Source organism: Gadus macrocephalus, chromosome 1 (assembly GCF_031168955.1).
Source record: "Gadus macrocephalus chromosome 1, ASM3116895v1".
NCBI classification, from domain to species: domain Eukaryota; kingdom Metazoa; phylum Chordata; class Actinopteri; order Gadiformes; family Gadidae; genus Gadus; species Gadus macrocephalus.
Window position 1 is genome coordinate 8,256,478 of NC_082382.1, and position 18,964 is coordinate 8,275,441.

Here is an 18,964-nt window from a genome sequence, read left to right on the forward strand (position 1 = left end):
GTAAGGTTTTGGGGATACTGGCAAAAACATTGATTTTAATTCTGATTTTCTAGATGACAGCCTTATTTCAGTAACAGCGATAACATTTCATATATTACACTATGTGGACATTCATATAATCATATAATCTATATTACCACCAATCTATATTTAATCCAAAAATTAAGGTTTTTGGGTTTACTGGCTATTTAAAGAGAATTGTTGTACTATGAAATCCTAAACCAATGCAAATATACTGTAACCCAGGGGTGAACGTGGACTTTGACAAGCCTTTACTGCCCAACATTGCCTACTGGGCTATATTGCCAAACGACACTAGTTTAGTTTAGTTCAGTTTATTTGTTTTTCACAAATGACAACATCTGTGCAAGGCGGGAGCGAAGCCTATGTAGGCTTGTACAGAGTTCCACGCCTAAAAGTTAGCTTCTTAACAAGCTTACATCAGTGCAAACTCTGCGTTTTCCCTGCCTTATAGATTGTTAGCCTCAGCTTTAGCTTTATCTCCTTACTGCTGCTTTAAATGTTTTTGTAGCTGGTGAGAATGAGTATGACCCAGACATTAGCAATGAGCGGCCAGGACAACAATATGTTTTTGTTGACCCTTTCAGTCTCTCAAGGTGATTCTCGACACTCAAGCAAATTAATACCGGACTAAAAAGCCAGCTGAGGACTCTGGAGCCCTTAGAGGCCTACATGGTACTCTGCAGTAAAAATGAAATCTGCATGTCCATAGACAATGAGACAATTAATACAGTTGCAGACATCAGGGCCCTACTTGTTGTTGCTGTGTTTATCCAATTTCCTTGACCACAAAAACAAGTGGGCTGGTCTTTGGCATGCAACTCCTGGCCCGAAATTATTCTCCACTCTGGCCCTGGCTTTGGGCAGGCTACTGGTGCTTGAAACAGTAGTCCCTTTGCTTGAAATGTGTGATTTAGCTGAGTCACTAGGGGGCATGGTTGCTCTTTATCACGTGACTTAAAAGCTGAGGTTAATCTAGCTTTTCTCCCAACACCCTCAGCGCTTTAGCCCCCCCCCCCCCCTCTCTCTCTCACCAGGAGATGACAGATAGAGCACATGCAGGTGAAGGTGATATGCTGAACCCCATTTCAGTGTGGACCCCCGTGTATATCGTAACCCAGAACAATTGCAGTCAAGGCCTTTAAAAATGTAGTAAGCTGTGGAAAACCAAAAATGGTGTAATGTTTTCATACAAATGCTAGTTGAAACATTGGACATTGACTTCGATATAACGTATTCACAGTTTATATGGAGCGCCCACCGCTGCCTTGACCTAGGCTAATGGTAACTTTGCGTTAGCCACGTCTAAACCACGTCTCTCATGAGAAACACAGCATCGTCTTCCCATAATGACAAAAAACATCATGATTAATTACTAATCAATGACCAAAATCAATTTCTAACAAGATAATAACTGACAATGCTCCCACACACCAAGAATGGCGCTGGTAATTGTGATGTTATGTTGCAATGTACAACTGTATTTAGCATATTAATTACCTTCCAAAATAAATGGTTGGGGTTTTGTGAATTGAGTAATTGCATTCCAGATTTAGAACTGTCATTTACCTAAATGCCATTTGGCCATGAAACCTGTTTTAAATTGGTTTTTAAGAGGTATTAGTGAATGAAAAGTCTTATATTGAACTTGTTGCAACCTACAGTTATCACTAAAAATGGTGTATCGCCAACAAAAAATCCCATGATGCATTACGATGTTCAAGCTCTTACTGATCCTTGTTGTTCTAGCAATTTTATCAGTTTATCCATATCTTATTTACATTGTAATAATTTTTTTAAATGTCGTTAGGCCAGTAGTATCAATACAAATAATCTCTATACGAAAGCCAAATTGTCAAACCATTAATTCATTCCAGGACATTACGAGGCACATATTTTTGTTGTGGGATGGTTTTCAGCTGTTGACTTAAACATTTTCCACTGTGAGAAAATTCTGCATCCCTTTCTGCTGCAGTTTTACTACCTGAGGTGGTCCGCCTGAATATAGCTTACCACATGTCTCATTCTAGGGGAATGGCAGGTATGTGTCAGTAGTCATAAATTGCAGCTTGCCTTAAGCGCTCATCAGTTGCCAAGAAAACCTGCCATGGGATTGCAGGCTTTGGTTGTATTATTTAGACGGGGAATGTCCCAGGCGTGGTCCAAATGTAACAATTGGTATAAAAGATGCACGTTGTCTTGTTTTTTCAAAATTGTTTTGGCCCGATTTTATTTAGCTCATGAGCATTGCACCATTTACAAATCCAGGCAAATAAAAAAATTATTGTGCCTTAATGATACACATTATACCATAAATGTAACAGATAAATAAGTCAATTCAATAATGATGTCCTTGTCAGGCGTAGGTGGTGAATTGTAATGCTTGTTGGGTCATAGTGTGGGACATGAGAAGGGTGCAAAACAAAAGCTAAGCTGAAGCCTGTAAGGGAGGCAGCATGTTGGGGTAGGAGGATATAGGGAGGAAAAGGGGGATGGAGGTATTTAGTATGCACAGCCAAGCTGCTCCATCTGCTTAGCGCAGCAGTCCCTGTCGTATAACTGTCTCCAGGCCGTGGGCCACATAAAGAATGTCTCAGATTTGATGTAATTCCGCAAAATTAATGACAGCTTTACTCGGTATAGGCCGTGAGGGAATGATTAGTGTTTGATCGTCCATCTGATCAGCTTTCTAGCCTGGCTGCTGGTGAGATACTCCCCTTTATACCAGGATGCTACCAATGACACACACAAACCACACTCTGCAGTTACACCTTTTACAAAAAAAAACTCTCTCCCTAGACCTCGCTTGCAAGCAGGATTCTGTTTCCTGTTGCCCATAACACTGAAAACAAAAGGGTTGTTAAAACCTCTGTGCTGTGATACTTCATGTCCAGATCCGACCGGAGCTCTACCTTGGTCCCTTGTGGGTGGATTTGACACCAGACCATGTCATTTTATGTCACCCCAAACGGCCGGTGCAGTATTTCAATAGAAAGTGGGCTGACCGCCGACCGATTGAATAAACCCAGAGGTTGCACTGTGACCTTTTACAAGACCTGCTTTACTGCGCTGGCGATTGGAAATTGAAATTGGGTATTCGTTTTTTCAAAGAGATAGGGGATAGATAGATTGGAAATTTGAGGAGAAGAAATTGATCCACAAGACGTGCTACAGCAGTGGGGCATGCAGAGTTTCTCCTTTTCATGTGGCCCACCCCGGACGCCCTGCCCCCAACACGGTGCTCCTGGGCTACTGCGTTTACAAGCGGACAGGGCATTCTGTTTTACAAGTGTTCCTGGTGCGTCTCGGTGTGCTAGCAACATTAAAATTGAACCCATCTTATCTGTGCAAACCGTGAAGCTTTACATCAGCGGCGGTCTTGCCACTGGCAGGAGGCTCATGTGAGCTTTAATATAATGTAAAAGCCCAGCGGACAATTAAAGTGAGCCAATAGATAAACAAGTGATTGAAGACGGTGTTGCTGGTTGGTGGAATGTGGCACGAGGTGGGGGAAGGGGAAGCTAGCGCACGTGAACAAGGCCAAGGCCAACACACGTCTCCAAAATGGATGCCCCAGTCAAATGTAACCCTCCGCCAGGGTTCGGTTGGAATAGTACACTTTCAGTGCTCGCGTTGGTTTGAGTCCTACACATTTTGTGCTGAGTTGCATATGGCAAGCTAAGTTCCTGCCGGACTATTAGTGTTTTGGTCTCGTACCAAGCACAAGCAGACTAATTCAGTTAAGGCGTAAAAGCGTAATGTTTGTGCCAACGCAGATTGCTGGACAGATTGGCCATCCTTTACTGTATATGGAAACAAAATGTTTTTCCCTCACAAATTCTAGCCCATTATAACAAATTACTTTGGAAACACCATTAAACTAAACAAAAAAGTATCTTTCCTCTGTTTTGATAATAGATCTGTCCCAGTTCGGTTCCATTGTGAACCAATTGTCTGTGTTTCCCCTTTTCCTCAGTATTTTCCTCCACCTGGCATGCCCCTCCACAACGCTGTCTTTCCGTCTGATCCAAAGCTCTTTCCCTTCACCACCCTTTCCTCATCGGCATCCTCTGCTCTCCTTTCATTCTGCCCTCCTTCTTGGCCCGTGCCCCTCCAACCACCGCTTTTCTTTCCTCCTCATTTTATATTTTTGGCTGAGCCGGGGACCTTTCTCGACGCGGTGACCTTTCTGGTTTTAAATGAAGCCCCACTGCGGCGTGGCTCTCTCCATAGTCCGCCCGTTACGAGCCTTCAGAGGACCGCAAAAAAATAACGATTCTGATGAAATGGCCCCTTTAAAATGCTCTTCCAAATTCCTTTTTACATTTTTCTTCTCCTCTATCACCCAATCAGCCCCCCCCCCCCCCACATATTCACCCCAACCAATTCTTAATATTCAGACTAATGAACACTGTGCTAAAGAGCATCCGTCGACATTTGTGCGACACACACTCCTACCGCAAAAACATGCACAGAACCTTCGGCAGCTGCCTAATGCAAATGGATTTAATGCGATTTCACTAGGAGGTGATTGTAATAACCGGTCAACTGATGTCTGCAGTATGATAGCTTCTTCAGAAAGAGACTTTTTCTCAACGGATAACCTACATTGTGCCCTTTAAGAGAGACCATGTTTCACATTGTACAATGAATAGGCTCCATAATCATGTTGTTACCTGTTTCTTCTTTAGCTATATACTTGTTATTTCACAGACAGGCAATTTTGCTTTCAACCCAACTGGCAGGTTTCGTGTTGGGAAATTAAGTAATAAAAAATATGTTGCATAATTTTTCCATGGCGTTCAAAAAATTGGCACCAAGGTCAAAGAAAAAGTGCACGGAAAAAGTCAGTTGAGCTCAAGCTGGGCCTTCTCTCCAAAGCTACAATGGAAGCTGCCCCATTCAGTGGGCCTCTGTAAAACTCAGACATACAACAATTATAGGGAATAATTAGAGCAATTAAGTTGTCCAGCTCAAAGCTGGAGTCTGGTTTTAAGCCCTATGCACAATGGCTTTCATTTGGAATGCTGTAATGTTTTTAGTCCAGCGGTAAACTGGCTCTGAAAGCAAACAGAACAGAGCTGCCTTATGCTTTTTGCCCGTACTTTTCTGAATGTTATTTCCAGTCTAAACATATAGCAGCTTAATGTCAGGTTGCCTAAGGTTTCCATTCTGATTCAAATATAGAACTAGAGTGATGTCTTTAAATATATTCATGAGCAAGGCTACTATTATATCGGAAGAAAAATAAAACCTTCTAGTCACCATGCAGTACGCACCCAGTAATGCAGCATTAATAATGCAACACTGGGTGTATCGCCATCTAACCCCATCATTTGACACTGGTTCGCTGCAGTATTCCACCTCATCACATTACTACCATTAGCACAAAACACATATGCAATACTCTAGACGGTAAACATGGGGTTGCGGAGGAAATATGAGCCGCTTTCTCTAATAAGAACATGTTTCATGTGGGCATTGTAATTATGCTCCGCATGGGCTGTTCCTAACAGCATGTAGAGATGATTTCTAGGACCCTCCTGCTACGGGGCTCCCGGTAGCCTTGGTAACCTTAATGAATTATAGGCCAGCCCAGTTAAAACGTGTGGTATTAGCCCGTTCCAGGGTGTGGCCTCCTGGGTGTCCATGAATCATTGATCTCGTCGGACCGTTTCTCTCTCGCTCCCCCACACTCTCCCCTCCCCCAGGCGCTGTCACACCTCAGGCCCCCTGGGTGCCCGTCTGGGATCTGCCGGGCTCATCAACGGTGTGTGGGGCTGGAGGAGCAGGGGAGAAAGCTATACTGGGAGCTTATGCAGGCCGTAAATCTCCCCGGGTGGCGAGGGAGGGGCGGCCTGCAGTGTCCACTCTAACACCGCAGTCCGGTAAGTCCAACTGTGTCCCGGTGTTGGAAGCATAGCGCTACCTCTGATTCAGGTCTCAAAAGTGACATGTAGCAGCCCACCGCAGACCCCTTCACACAGACACACACACACACACACACACACCCAAGCAAGCACACACATGTACAAGCACACGCACGCACACACGCGCGCGCTCACGCACGCACACACATACATGCACACACATACAAGCACACACGCGCACGCACGTACGTACAAGCACACATGCACGCACGCACGCACACACGCACGCATTCACACACACACACACACACACACACACACACACACACACACACACACACACACATGCACAGACAGGGTGCACTTTGACAGGTGAAGTGTCACCTTGGCCTACTTACTGCTCTCCATAAAAAAATTCTTAACATAATGGATAATGACCTCTCACGCATCGCTGCAGCAAATCATTACCATTCTTTCACATCAACCATCATTAATAAACAGGTTGAAAACAAATTGTGTTTTTATTGCAGAATGCAGGTGAAGACCAGCTTATGCAACATCTGCATTAGCTCTTTGTTTGGGAACAATTTGTTCACAAATAACAGCCGAACAAGATAAATATATCTTTATTTATTTAGCTTGAAGGGGATGAAGCTCCCATTATAATTTATGTTTTTATTTATTGCGATATCTTTTAAACGTACTGGGAGCGATTGGCTTCAGCATAAACACGCAGGTTTTGCATAAACAAGGAAGCCATTTTGTACCATTTGTACTTTCCACAATTCTTTAATTCCTGGAGGGAGTTTCAGGAATCTTTCGCTAAGGTGATAATGAGAGACCTTAGGATTGTGTTTGCTATCGAGGAAAACAGAGGCGGCTGAAGTGACACACTGTTATGCAAAGGCGATGCCAGCCCCGTAATAGTAAAAGCATAGCAGCGCACTACGCACTGCAATGCAGTCAGGTGAATGTGGCTCCCTCATGCATACATTTAGCTGGGTGTGATACCGTTCCAAACACATAGACACGCACCCTCCCTCTCCTTATCTGAGAAATAAGCATTTTTACAGAGTTTGAGCTGTAAAAGGCAAGGAGCAGATAGCCAATAAATCTATCCATAAAAACGTTAAGTTGTCAGAGGTGCCATCAGCCATCAATCGTGCACGGCAAGCTGATGAAGGGGAAATAGGTGATAAAAAACAGCATTTTAGGGAAATTATGTCCAGTCTTCCATTTGCAAAGTGCTGCAGTCGCATGGCGGCAGAATCTTAATCACGGAGCGGGTGTGGATAGGGACTGTTCTTTAGTGTGACGGTGAGGAGGAGCAGACCCTAGGAGGAGGAGGAGGGGGAGGAGGAGATGAGGAAGAAGAGTGGTAGTGAGGTGGAGGGTGGGGGTGGAGGGTGGGGGTGGAAGGCGGACGGGTGGCAACATTGTCGAAATGTATACAACTAGTGTAAATCACTTCTACACTCCCCGTCTTCTTCCCCCGTCTCCACCGCAATTTGTCGCATCCCCAATCTCCCTGTTTCCTGCGGTCCTCGTTCCCCATCGCGACCCATTGGCTACTCTCCCTCTGCTCCCCCTCTCCTACTCCCTCTCCTCATTTGCACTCTCCCTGCTCCTCGCTGTTAGCCTCCCTCTGGCTCTCTGCCACCCCCCCCCCCCCCCCCCCCCCCCCCCCCCGCGCCCAGCTCCCTGCCGTAGCGCTTTATGTGAAGCACCACTGGCCGGCCCACGCAGCCCTCTGCCATCCATCTGCAGCCTCCTTCCCACTGTGGTTTGTTTACATGCTTTCTTTTATTGATCCGTGTTTTTTTGTTGCCTGCCGGGGATTTATCCGCTGTCCGCAGACTGTATTGGTGATCCTATAGATTGACTCGTCTCTCTCTCCCTCTCTCTCTCAGATCGTCTGCATAGTTTGCTCCAGAAATAAAGGGGAACACCATTTCCCTTCCAGCTTACTTTACACTTTATCAAGCTGCCTCGTGGTTCCATTCTTGGCTCACTCCTTCATGGAGGCGTTTGTTTCCCCAAATGGAAAAACAAAGCAGCAATGTTTTCATATAAATAGACATTTTAATGGAATGCATCCTTTGGGCTTGTCTGGCGTGCTGTATTTACGCAGGGGAGCAATTAAAGTGACATCAACTTCCATTGAATACAATGTATTACTTATTTGTGTCACAATGAATGGGTCTGTGAACACAGCGGCGGGAGATACATTACTGCGCGCCATGTACGCACCACGCATTGAGTTGATAAATGCCCCCATTGTCTGATCTGTGACTCCCCCTTTAATCGAAGGTCTTTCGTTAATTAATCCAGATAGCCCTACACACTCACACACTTTGGTTCAGCTCCAGTGGTCTTAGCTGAGTGATGTCACTCTGTGCCGAGCTGACTTTAAGCGCTGCAAAATGGATGCAGCCATGCATGTACATCTGCATTGGCCCGACTGGCATATTCGTCCCTAAATCTATCTATTATAGGAAGGTGTTAGTGCGCACAAAGCACTCCTTAAGGAGACAAAGTGCAAGTGCTGTATGTGCACAAGTCCAATCCTAAGCGCGGAATAATTAGTTGTGGAGCAGGGCTCTGTGTCTGTGGGCTCCATCATTAAGAAGACGTAACGGCAAGGCAGGATCCAAGCACAATGCGTCCTCATTCAGGACTCAGCCCACCACATGATCCTCAGTGTTCAGTGCAGAGTGGTCTAGCCCCCCAAGTCCATAAAGACAGAGTGTGGCAGTCACCATGGATGTGGTTTTACCCTGCTGGTGGTAGGGCCTGTGCTGCCACCTTCAGCTGGACTGTGGTACTGTAATGCAGTATCTCGTCACCTCAGGTTGGCTCCTGTTTATCTCAGCTAGCCTGCTGCATGGGTTTTTCAGAGGACTTTATGATACAAATAAAAGGCAAGATATATTGTTTATGTTTTTATTGTCGTTTACTAAGCTCCAGTGTACAGCGTGGTGTATTTCTGTGTGTATGCATGTGCATAAGGTATTTCCAGGTAAATGGACAGAGGTAGGCCTATATCTTTTTGAATACCAAGACCGTATAAAAATACTGTAAGAATTTTTCACCAGTACTCAGCAATATCGCAATAATTAGTTTTGTTTGTGCTTCTTGGTGTTGCAGGTCAACAACCCATAACATTTCTCAAGCTCTATTTTTCCTCTTCAATAATATAATTGGTCTGGACTTAAAAACATATTCTTTCAAATAAATCGTGTTTAATTGTCTACCACAAATGCTTGTCTGGTTTTGCCCTGGCGTTTACAAGTGATGAGAGGTCAAAAGCATAACATTATTTAGTATTCATGTACATTAGCTACTGCGCAAATAACACTGCCAATAAATCTGAATGGAATGAGAGGAAATCACAAAAGCTCTTTTCCTGCTATTGTTCTACTCTTAGAACTACAGGAGGGAACATTGAACTTATAATAATCTAATTGAAGTACAATATTAAGATATTAAGAAATGTATCATCCAAATGACTGGCTCCTACTAGCTATTGTTTTGTGTGTCAACAGAAACATCCATTTGTAATGTTTAAATGTGTATGATTATATTATATTATATTATAGTATCTCTGCGGCTTCATTTTGCATCATCTGCCATTATAGATACATCCCTAAGATCGGAACATCTTCGGATGTCTTTAGCGGTAGAAACAGAGGTGGGGATTCTTCTCCCATAGGGAGTGGTTTTCCTACCCTGAGTAGACCTGGGTGTAGTCCCAGCAATCTCTGCCAGGGGGCGCTTTAGCACACACATCCAGATGCTGGAGACTGAGGGAACAGGCAGAGAACTTCACGATCTCCCTCGCTTCATCCTATGCAGCAGTATTTATCTCAATGTACATTCTTCTATCATACGATGGTGAAAGATACACTCATATTAAATAGTCCATTGAAATGCTAGATTACAAAATGGATGGAAAGAATCTGAATAGTGTCCATTGTGTCAATTGTGAATCCATTGGCTATTCTTCTGTGATGTGCACAAACTATTAGTGCTTCTCGGTTTATATCCACTATTAATGTTCTATTCATTAGCATTAAATCATGTCAATCTTTTTTACATTTAGAGGTCAGAGTGGCTGGTTGACGCATATAAGAAGAAGATTAATTGATCAATAGAACATTGTCTGGAAAATGTGTGCATGTCTATAGAGAGATATTATGTTTGAAAAGTATTTAGAAAGTTAATGTAGCACATATATTAAACAGGGCATACATTTCCCTTCCATTGCTGGAAAGTTTCAGTACGATAGCTTTGAAATGTGAAGCCGTAATTCTTTTACCAGTTCAAAATATATTTTTTCTTAATTTCACTACTTAAATAATTGATCATCCATTGGATATATATTATTCAAAAGAACATGATCCAGAGCCATCACAAAATATAGATATTCACATCTAATTGTCCCTTGTTCATATAAACGAGTTTGCCCAAATTATGAATCTTTATAAATTGTGCATTTTTTTTTTTCTTCCCATTTTAAGGATTACTTTATTAATTTTGATTCTAATGTCTAATTGTTTCTTTCCATTGTTAGTTTTTGAACAACACAGCCTATTGCAATAAAAAATATATATTTCTTTGGACTTGGACTGTTGTGATTTAGGGCAGCTTTGCTTCATTGCATATGACCGTGTTTGCTACATAAATGTTGATTGTAAACCCAATGGTTACAAAGTCTGCAGCATAGAGCTATTTGTTATTATGCTATAAATATGATTACATCCTGGGTTTAAACTTGTTTTCTAAGCCCAATGTCACTGCTGTTTCCTTAGCCCGCCATAGAAGAAAAGTCATAAACCTTTTTTTTTTCTAAGTAACCGTGTTAAAAAGAACACCTGTAACTCAACACACAGACCTCGCTACTGAAATGCCATGGCAGAGTTTATGACTCATGGGAATGGGGACACATGGCTAAATAGATAGCTTGTGTACAACGGCATCTTCCAATTGAGAGTTCTCTTGGTTTTCAAACAGAAAAACGCATTGGGACAACATCTGAATGGAGGCCATTTTGGTCTTGGCTTTTTTTTTGGTTTGCACAGTCCTGTGGTTGAGCAGTGCTTGTGGGGGATGGTTTGGCTGCCGTTACCCTGAAGACTCTGGTTAATGTTTTAGTCATTCTGGAGCTGCTGGGCTGGGAGACAGATTCAGTCAAAAAGCATTTGAGTACCCTCAGGTTCTCCCAGTGATTTACTGCTTATTTGGACATCTGCAAAGAGCTTTTGCACCTTCTGCATTCCATTGCTCTCTCTCTCTCTCTCTCTCTCTCTCTCTCTCTCTCTCTCTCTCTCTCTCTCTCTCTCTCTCTCTCTCTCTCTCTCTCTCTCTCTCTCTCTCTCTCTCTCGCAGCAGTAAACCGTTTGGAACATTTCCGTGCGACTGCGTCCCCTTGAAGGAATCCAAGGTAGAGCCACTTCCTGTCACCTACTCGCTTCAACTATTCCCCCTCCCGTACGTGATTTTCAACTTACCTCATCTCCGTACACCACCTTAAGCCCTTTTTTCTGTGGGCCACAGCAACCACACCCCGGCTCATCTCTGCAGTCCCGTTTAATGTGTGCTGCTCTTGCTCCTGACTGCTTTAACCCACCACTTGGGCACCAGCTGGACACATCAATCCATGTGACAGGTGCTTGTCACTTGGCCCCTTACTGGGTTAGCAGCCAAAAAGGCAACGCAAAATCATAAGCAGCACACCTCGACTGCTGAAGCGAGACAGAAATTTGTCAACACACACACACACACACACACACACACTCACACAAAGCACTATATCTTTATGGAGCATCTATCTTCATTAACAAGGCGTACATCGGAAACTAATGGGCGCACTGGTCCAAATGTTTTTTATCTTGACATGTTGTGTTTGCTCCTTGGCTGATGGCCACCCTGACCGGAGAGAGGGAGCAGGAGTCAGTGGTCGTCAATAACAGGTCTGTGTGCTATGGGTGGTGCAGGCTGTGTGGCATGTGTTTAAAAAAAGTGATGGCCAGAGGCCTTCTGTCTCTGCAGCTCTGAAAATATAGTGTCATTAGCATCTGTGTCTCCCCAAGTGGGACGCTTGCTGAAGAGGCCCAAACATATCTGGTATGCAGAGTTTAGGAGGCACGCAGACAGGATAATTGGTGGGCAGAAACTGTCCACAGCTCAGGACTTTCAAGTGCTCATTGCCTCTTTGCAGTTTTACACCCCAAGTGGCTGAATAGCCTTGGGGGAAATGAGGTGTAGTTTGATTTATGCTCATCCAGTCTTTTGTTTCTTAAGACCAAGGGCAACTCAATTGAGCCATTGAAGAAAGGCAAAAGTCTTAAAAACCCTTTCTGTCATATATTATTTGTGGCTTGTCAAATTTCAGACAGAGGTAGCGACATACTTGTGTAAAATATTAGCAATGAGCTTAATTTATATTCTTCACAAGTACGATTTCTTTAGGTTTCGTTCTCAAAAATGAACATGAAAAGTTTGGCTAACCACAAGTACACACTGCGCTCACTCCTGGCTGGTTACACTGAAGTGGTAAGTGGTCACAGTCACACCAGGGTATTTTAAACAATACTTTGTTTTTCCTTTACTGCTTCTACCCCACTGTTGATGCCGTCTAATTAATTTACCATACAATAATACTGTCAAGGAATTTCCAATGTAGAAATACAATTATTTGTAAATTAACAAAACTCCTTCATTAAAGTTGCTCAAGAATGTAAGACAAAAGATCCAACTTAAACATAATACTAAAAAGTCACCTTTCTTAAATTGCCTATACTTGTTTTTACATCTAAAGGCAATACAATACTATATTTAAGTTTAATGTTTGTATTTGCAGTCATATGTATGTATTTGTGTGAGTTTTCAAACACTAATTGAAAAGGAATGATAATGATAAAGGAATTTATTCTTCCACATGTGCTAGCAAGAATGACACAATGAATGACATCCAACTACGAAAAGGTGGAGAAACATGATGTGCTTTCCATTGATCAGTCAGATCAGTCGTACTATACTATAATTGTTACATTATTTAGAATTTAGGTTTATATCTATTTATTTATAATTGCTGTGTTAAAAAAACATCGTCCTACCACATTAGGTGCAGACAGTTGATGTAGATGAAGCCTTAATGAGAGAAATAAGAAATTTCTCAGTATCTTGAAATAATGCCAGAATAGATTCTGTTCTGGAGTTGGTGACTTCCAGTAGAAGAAATACACTTTTACATCAAAAAACAGTAGCACTATATTCTGCAGAGGTATGTCATCCTTTTTGGCATAAAGTTTCAGGTAGTGGATTTAAACATGCATTGAAGCTGTGACTAGCCAAGTTCAAGTCAAAGAATGAGTGATTTGCGTGGACTTGACTGGCACTCCCTCCCTTGTAACAATAACTCATTGGGATTGTTTTTTAGATGGATAAAAAACATTGCCGCAAAAATAAAAACAATGTGTTATTGGTTGCTTAAACTGGCTGGAAGATTTGGATTCTCAACTTCCCCACAAACCCGTTAGATTTCATTCCAAACTAGAAACAACAACAATCGACAAATATCTCACAAATAGTGAGGCATTTTCATTGTTTCTGCTCAGAGAAATAAAGGAATCTTGCCAGATTTACCATAGGTAGTATATCCTTTCTTCTTAGTTCTACTTTTACAAATCAGATACTGTAAAAATATTTTTTTATATTTTCGGAACTACAGTTGCACTAAAGAAGGGCTGTCTCTAATGAACACCGCTCTAGGGGTTTGCAGTCAGATTACTCGTAGTGTGTTTCCTAGTGGTATCATGCAGTATGCTTGTTTAGTATGTTTAGTATGCATTCACACTGCATTAGCAGTTGGTACCTTAGTTACAGCGGTCCATAATGTCTGGATGTCCAGGCACTTTGCTAATGTTAAGAAAGGAATATATTATCCACTTTTATGCACTACCGCTGTATGTACCAATGTATGGCTTGAGGTATGATGAACTCAGACAGCCCTTCATTGCCAGCCCTATAAATCCCCAGATGTCGGTACGTAAGGAAAAATGATTCAAACAATCTCCAGTGAAACCAATAACTACAGATGATTAGGTTTGCATGATTTGCTCTGCAGTCTATAATTATGCGCATCTACTTAAAGTGCAATCCTGAATATAGCAATTCTTCAGCATTGTGGTCATATTTAAAATGCAAATACAAACTAACATTGCGCGCGAATAACCACCATTACTAAAATAAGACCACTTGAACATTGTTTATAAATTTTTTGACTAGTCTTACTGTAATCTGTTTTTTTACAATGTATGTTAGGTTTTCATAATGATAATAGCAACTATTTTTAACATCCGTGAATGCAGAGTGAAACACTGTCTGGCGATGTGTTGACACCCAAAAGTATTGAGAAAGGCGTTTGGCTGTTTAATTAGGGGTAAGCTAATGGCTTCCACGTTGACCTGGACTGGCTGTTAGTGGGGAACTAGGGGGCTGGAAGGAAAAAGGAAGAGATGGAAGAAGGGGGAGGGACCTGAGTATGTGTGCATGGAAAAATAGGAAGGCAAATTACGCAGTGGGATATAGTAATGGAAACTTAAGTCAGATACCTCTGCAGGTGTCAAGACAACATCTCACAATGGTCAATGTAGGTGGCTTGGATATATATATATATATAAACAAAGCTTTGTGTCTGTTTATAGAAAGCAGGAGCCGCCCCTTATACACCCTTCTGCTGTATACCATTTGAGGGATTTAAACTCCACCCACAGGTCTAAACAAGTCTACACGGCTTTTCTACTACAAAGCTGAGTTTTCTGCGGCTTTCTCATAATAGTTTTTTTTTTGTCTGATGCAAGGGGTTTATGAGCATGTTATATGCATATACTGGAGTCATTATTTGCAGGGAATCATTAGGGCTCAGGCATGGGTGTGCAACCAAGCAGACATAAGGATTTTGTTCTTGACATCAAGAGCATGGTTTATACTATTTGTAATTCTAGGATGTTTCATGGAGGCTATCATACGTCATAAAACAATTGATTTAGAACCAATCACAGGAAGTAAAAAAAGGGGTTGTCGCCCAGTTTTCATCCATTTATCCATTGCCAAAGTGGTTATATCAGTTCAGTGCAGTGGTTGATATCTTGGCACGAACAACTCGGGAGTTTCCATTTTGTTATCATTTGTTGAAAAAAACGTTATTTTCTATTTATCACCTAATTCCCTAGTTGTAGATCAAAAAGCCTTTATGTAGTCTTTGCATACAGTATCTCTGTAGTATTGCTTCGTAAGACAGTCTAGGTCAATATATTTTTGGGCCATTACATTAGGCCACCCAGAAGCAAAAAGCTACACATCTTTGCAGAACGGAATTGTTGATCATTTCCTCAGAAGCTCACAGAGTTCCAGTTGAATGTCTTTATATGTTCTTTAGAAGTGCATTGCCTTCAAATGTGTAAATGCTGAAATTAAGCCACCCATACAACACAATGGGATGAATTTCAGATTTGACCCACAACATGGTAAAACATTAGGTTACATAAATAAAATCATTCAAAAAAGCAAAAAATCTTTCAAACAAGCAAAAATAAGCACATATTTAAATAAGTGCTTATGTTGGTCAAAAATATTTGAGGTCGCACGCATGCACACACACACACACACACACACACACACACACACACACACACACACACACACACACACACACACACACACACACACACACACACACACACACACACACACACACACACACAAAGACATTAACACATATACACATCTATACACACACACACACGCCGCTCAAGTCTAGTGTGTCATTCTGAAACATTGTGATTGGCTTGTGCCAACACTCTCAGCCAATAGGCCAAAACAATCAAAGAAACAAGAACGCGAGGACGAGATTCGCAACACGTTCAAACACACAACCACAATGTTGACGTGTAGCTTAATTGCACTGTGTGCATGTTTCTTTATGCACATGTTGTGCTTCTCGTACACCTATAATCTTGTACACATATGCTAATTCATCCCCACCTGCCTATTCTATACTGTGTCACATTTTGCGACGTAAATATCTGCACCAACTTAAAGATGTCCAGTGTTCAATCATGAACATACTACAATTTGTTGTTTATAATATATAGTACCGCTTTGGTTAATGTCTTGTATTGAACAGAAATAATGGTGATTATCTAAAGAACAATAATCTGCCTGTCCCTTCATCATTGCAGTTATATTTATGAAACCAGGAATCCTTCTCATCTGTGATATTTTAAGGAATACAGAAACACCACACACAACACAAACTCCGAAGGTCTACATTAAATCACCAAGCAATCCAAAAACCAAACATATGCTGTCATTAAAAAGACGGGTTAGCTCAGCAACACCCAGCCGGTTTATTATTTCCTTTGTCTGTGACTAGTGCTGACTTGAGAAACAGAAATTCATGTCTGTAATAGTTTTGCTAGTGTTCAATAATACACATTGAATGGTTGGTTACAGAGATATTTTTATGACATCTTCATTCTCATTATTCAATCAGTTTTTCATGCAAACCTGTCAGAAAGTGGATTTAGTTGACGGGCATAATTGTGACTCCTGACTTAAGAATTCTGACTTAAGAATTCCGACTCACTCTCAGGTATGGGAGTGTGTCAGAACACCTCATTCAACAAGCTCTGTGTTTTGTTCAATCAGCTGTACAAAGTTGTACAAACCACCTTACTCCTCTGAAGGTTCAACCAACCCTGCAAGATTTAGTATTCAGATTTCAGAATACATGCAAAGTTGTGATGAGATACGACAATATTTTAATGCTAGGGGGACACACGGTGGTGCAGTGGTAGGCTGTGTACAGCAGTGCTAACGTCAACACTGTCAGACACTGTGCTGTCGGAGCCTGCCCTCAGAAACACTGTGGGACAGTGTGTGGACACTGGTCAGTGGCGGCATGTTTGCAGAAACATCGTGGGACAATGAAGCGGCCATATGTGCTGTTCAAAACCAGCAACAACGTTGCTGTAATATGTTCTTCTGCACAGCTGTTTTTAACCTTTGAACAGGAGAATATGATTGTGAACTTTCGTAGCTCATTAGTTTACCAAAGGCCTGGGTTTGGTGGCTCTGCGTGAATGCTAGGGGAAAGTTAGCAGAACAGAAGCTAGATTTCACTGATATCTGATAGTTGGACAAACGGTCTGCCTAATAATTGATGGGTCTTTTAAGGTTCTTGACCTTTTGGTTTTTGTTTTGAATTGTGGAGTTTGGAGACTCGTTGTGATGGTATTTATGAGGTATTTGTTACAGAGTTTCCATGCTACTTCTGTGACTCACTATGGAATAACAGTGCATTTGCCTTCCTTGAGCTTTCATTTGAGATTCAAGTTCAACATTCAAAGCATCAAGCAGTCTCATTTGCTAACTCTGAATCACTATATGAATCTGAATCACTCTGTATTGTATAGTAATGGTGTTTGGTGGGATTCCAAAGTCCTCTGATAAACGTGTATCCACAGTGGTTTATGGATGGAAGACATCCTTCTGTTGGTTATTGATTGCATTAAGATCATGTGTGGAATCTGAATGTTGATATTATATTTACTGCATCACTGATTCTGTATACTGCTTGTTTATATGTGTAAAGTTTATTCAAAATGATCTTGTGGTTATTGCTCTGTTTGTAACGTATTCATACAAAATAATATTTCCACCATAAAGGCATGAGGTGAGGGATGGGGGCTGCCGCAGTGGACCCGGACGGGCAGCCCATGGGGGCAGGCTCGCTAACGGCCAACAGAGATTTAGACAACAACAAGGAGTCTCAAATGATGCCATTTGGATCTCTGGAAAACAATTGATGTCACTATTGCCAAAGATCATTCAAATATCGTCATGTCCACCATTGGAAATGTATCATGAACAATGTTTGGGGGGTGATCACTCACATCAGTATGGCAGAGAACACACAGAGTTGAGTTGAGCTTATTGAGTGTGGCACTGTGGTGGCTGCATCTGGCCTGCACATGCTCCTATCAGGGCCACCAGATCAATTAAAGTGCTCAGTGCGTTAAAGTGATTTCACACTGAGCTGACCCATACTCACTGTAGTGCACATGTTCAAGTGGGATGTTGGCGGGATGCAATGTTCTTGATATATATGTGATGTGAAAGACTTTGCTAATTGGTATCTAACTAACATCACACTTGGATATGTCACACACACACACACACACACACACACGCGCGCGCGCATACACACACACACACACACACACACACACACACACACACACACACACACACACACACACACACACACACACACACACACACACACACACAAACACACGCTCAGGATTTGGATAGCTATCATTTGTTTTTGTATAATATTTGTGCTTGGTCTCTGATGTTTATGACTAAATGAACACTGAACAAGAAATGAAGTGAACATTGATGTTTTGTCCAATACTGTGGTATACCATTTATTGTCCATTTATGAAAAAAAACATTTAAGATGTTATTTTACTTAGCCTTAGCTCCTCATGTTGTTTCAATTAAGTCACAAGTAAAATGATAATAATGAATGAAACAAACTAATATGGTAACTTTAAAACTGCATTGGTCCATTTATTCTTTATTACTCACACGTCTAACAATTGAACGTACCAATGCACTCTTTTAAGAGCAGAATTCCTTGGCAGAGAGAAATGTTTGGTCAATCATATCCCGCTGTGTTTTCTCACTTTGATTGAATAAAACTATTGAAAATCATACTTGGCTTATGTTGGTGCTATGCATAAAACATTATAATGTTGCATGTGGTCTCTATGACAAAACAACATAACAATGCAGACAAAACATATCATGCTCAGTTTAAATTTGATACTGTAAATATTTAGCTTGAAACTTTCCTTGAAATCAAAACCACGAATTATCAAGCCTTCTGTCCTTTTAAAGAGTGAATCCTCATCATATGACTTGCTCATTAGATTGAATAATTAGACCATTATAAAGAGTTAAAGTGTGTGTGTGTGTGTGTGTGTGTGTGCAAAAGTTTC

General features: G+C 41.6%; 1 long non-coding RNA gene across 1 annotated transcript; it reads left to right on the forward strand.

Annotated features, from left to right (window-relative positions):
- The first annotated feature begins 4,957 nt into the window (after nt 1-4,957).
- Nucleotides 4,958-18,250, forward strand: LOC132464304 (uncharacterized). The gene is made up of 2 exons (XR_009527229.1): nt 4,958-5,909; nt 17,625-18,250. It is a non-coding gene; the product is annotated as an uncharacterized LOC132464304 (long non-coding RNA).
- Nucleotides 18,251-18,964: the final 714 nt, after the last annotated feature.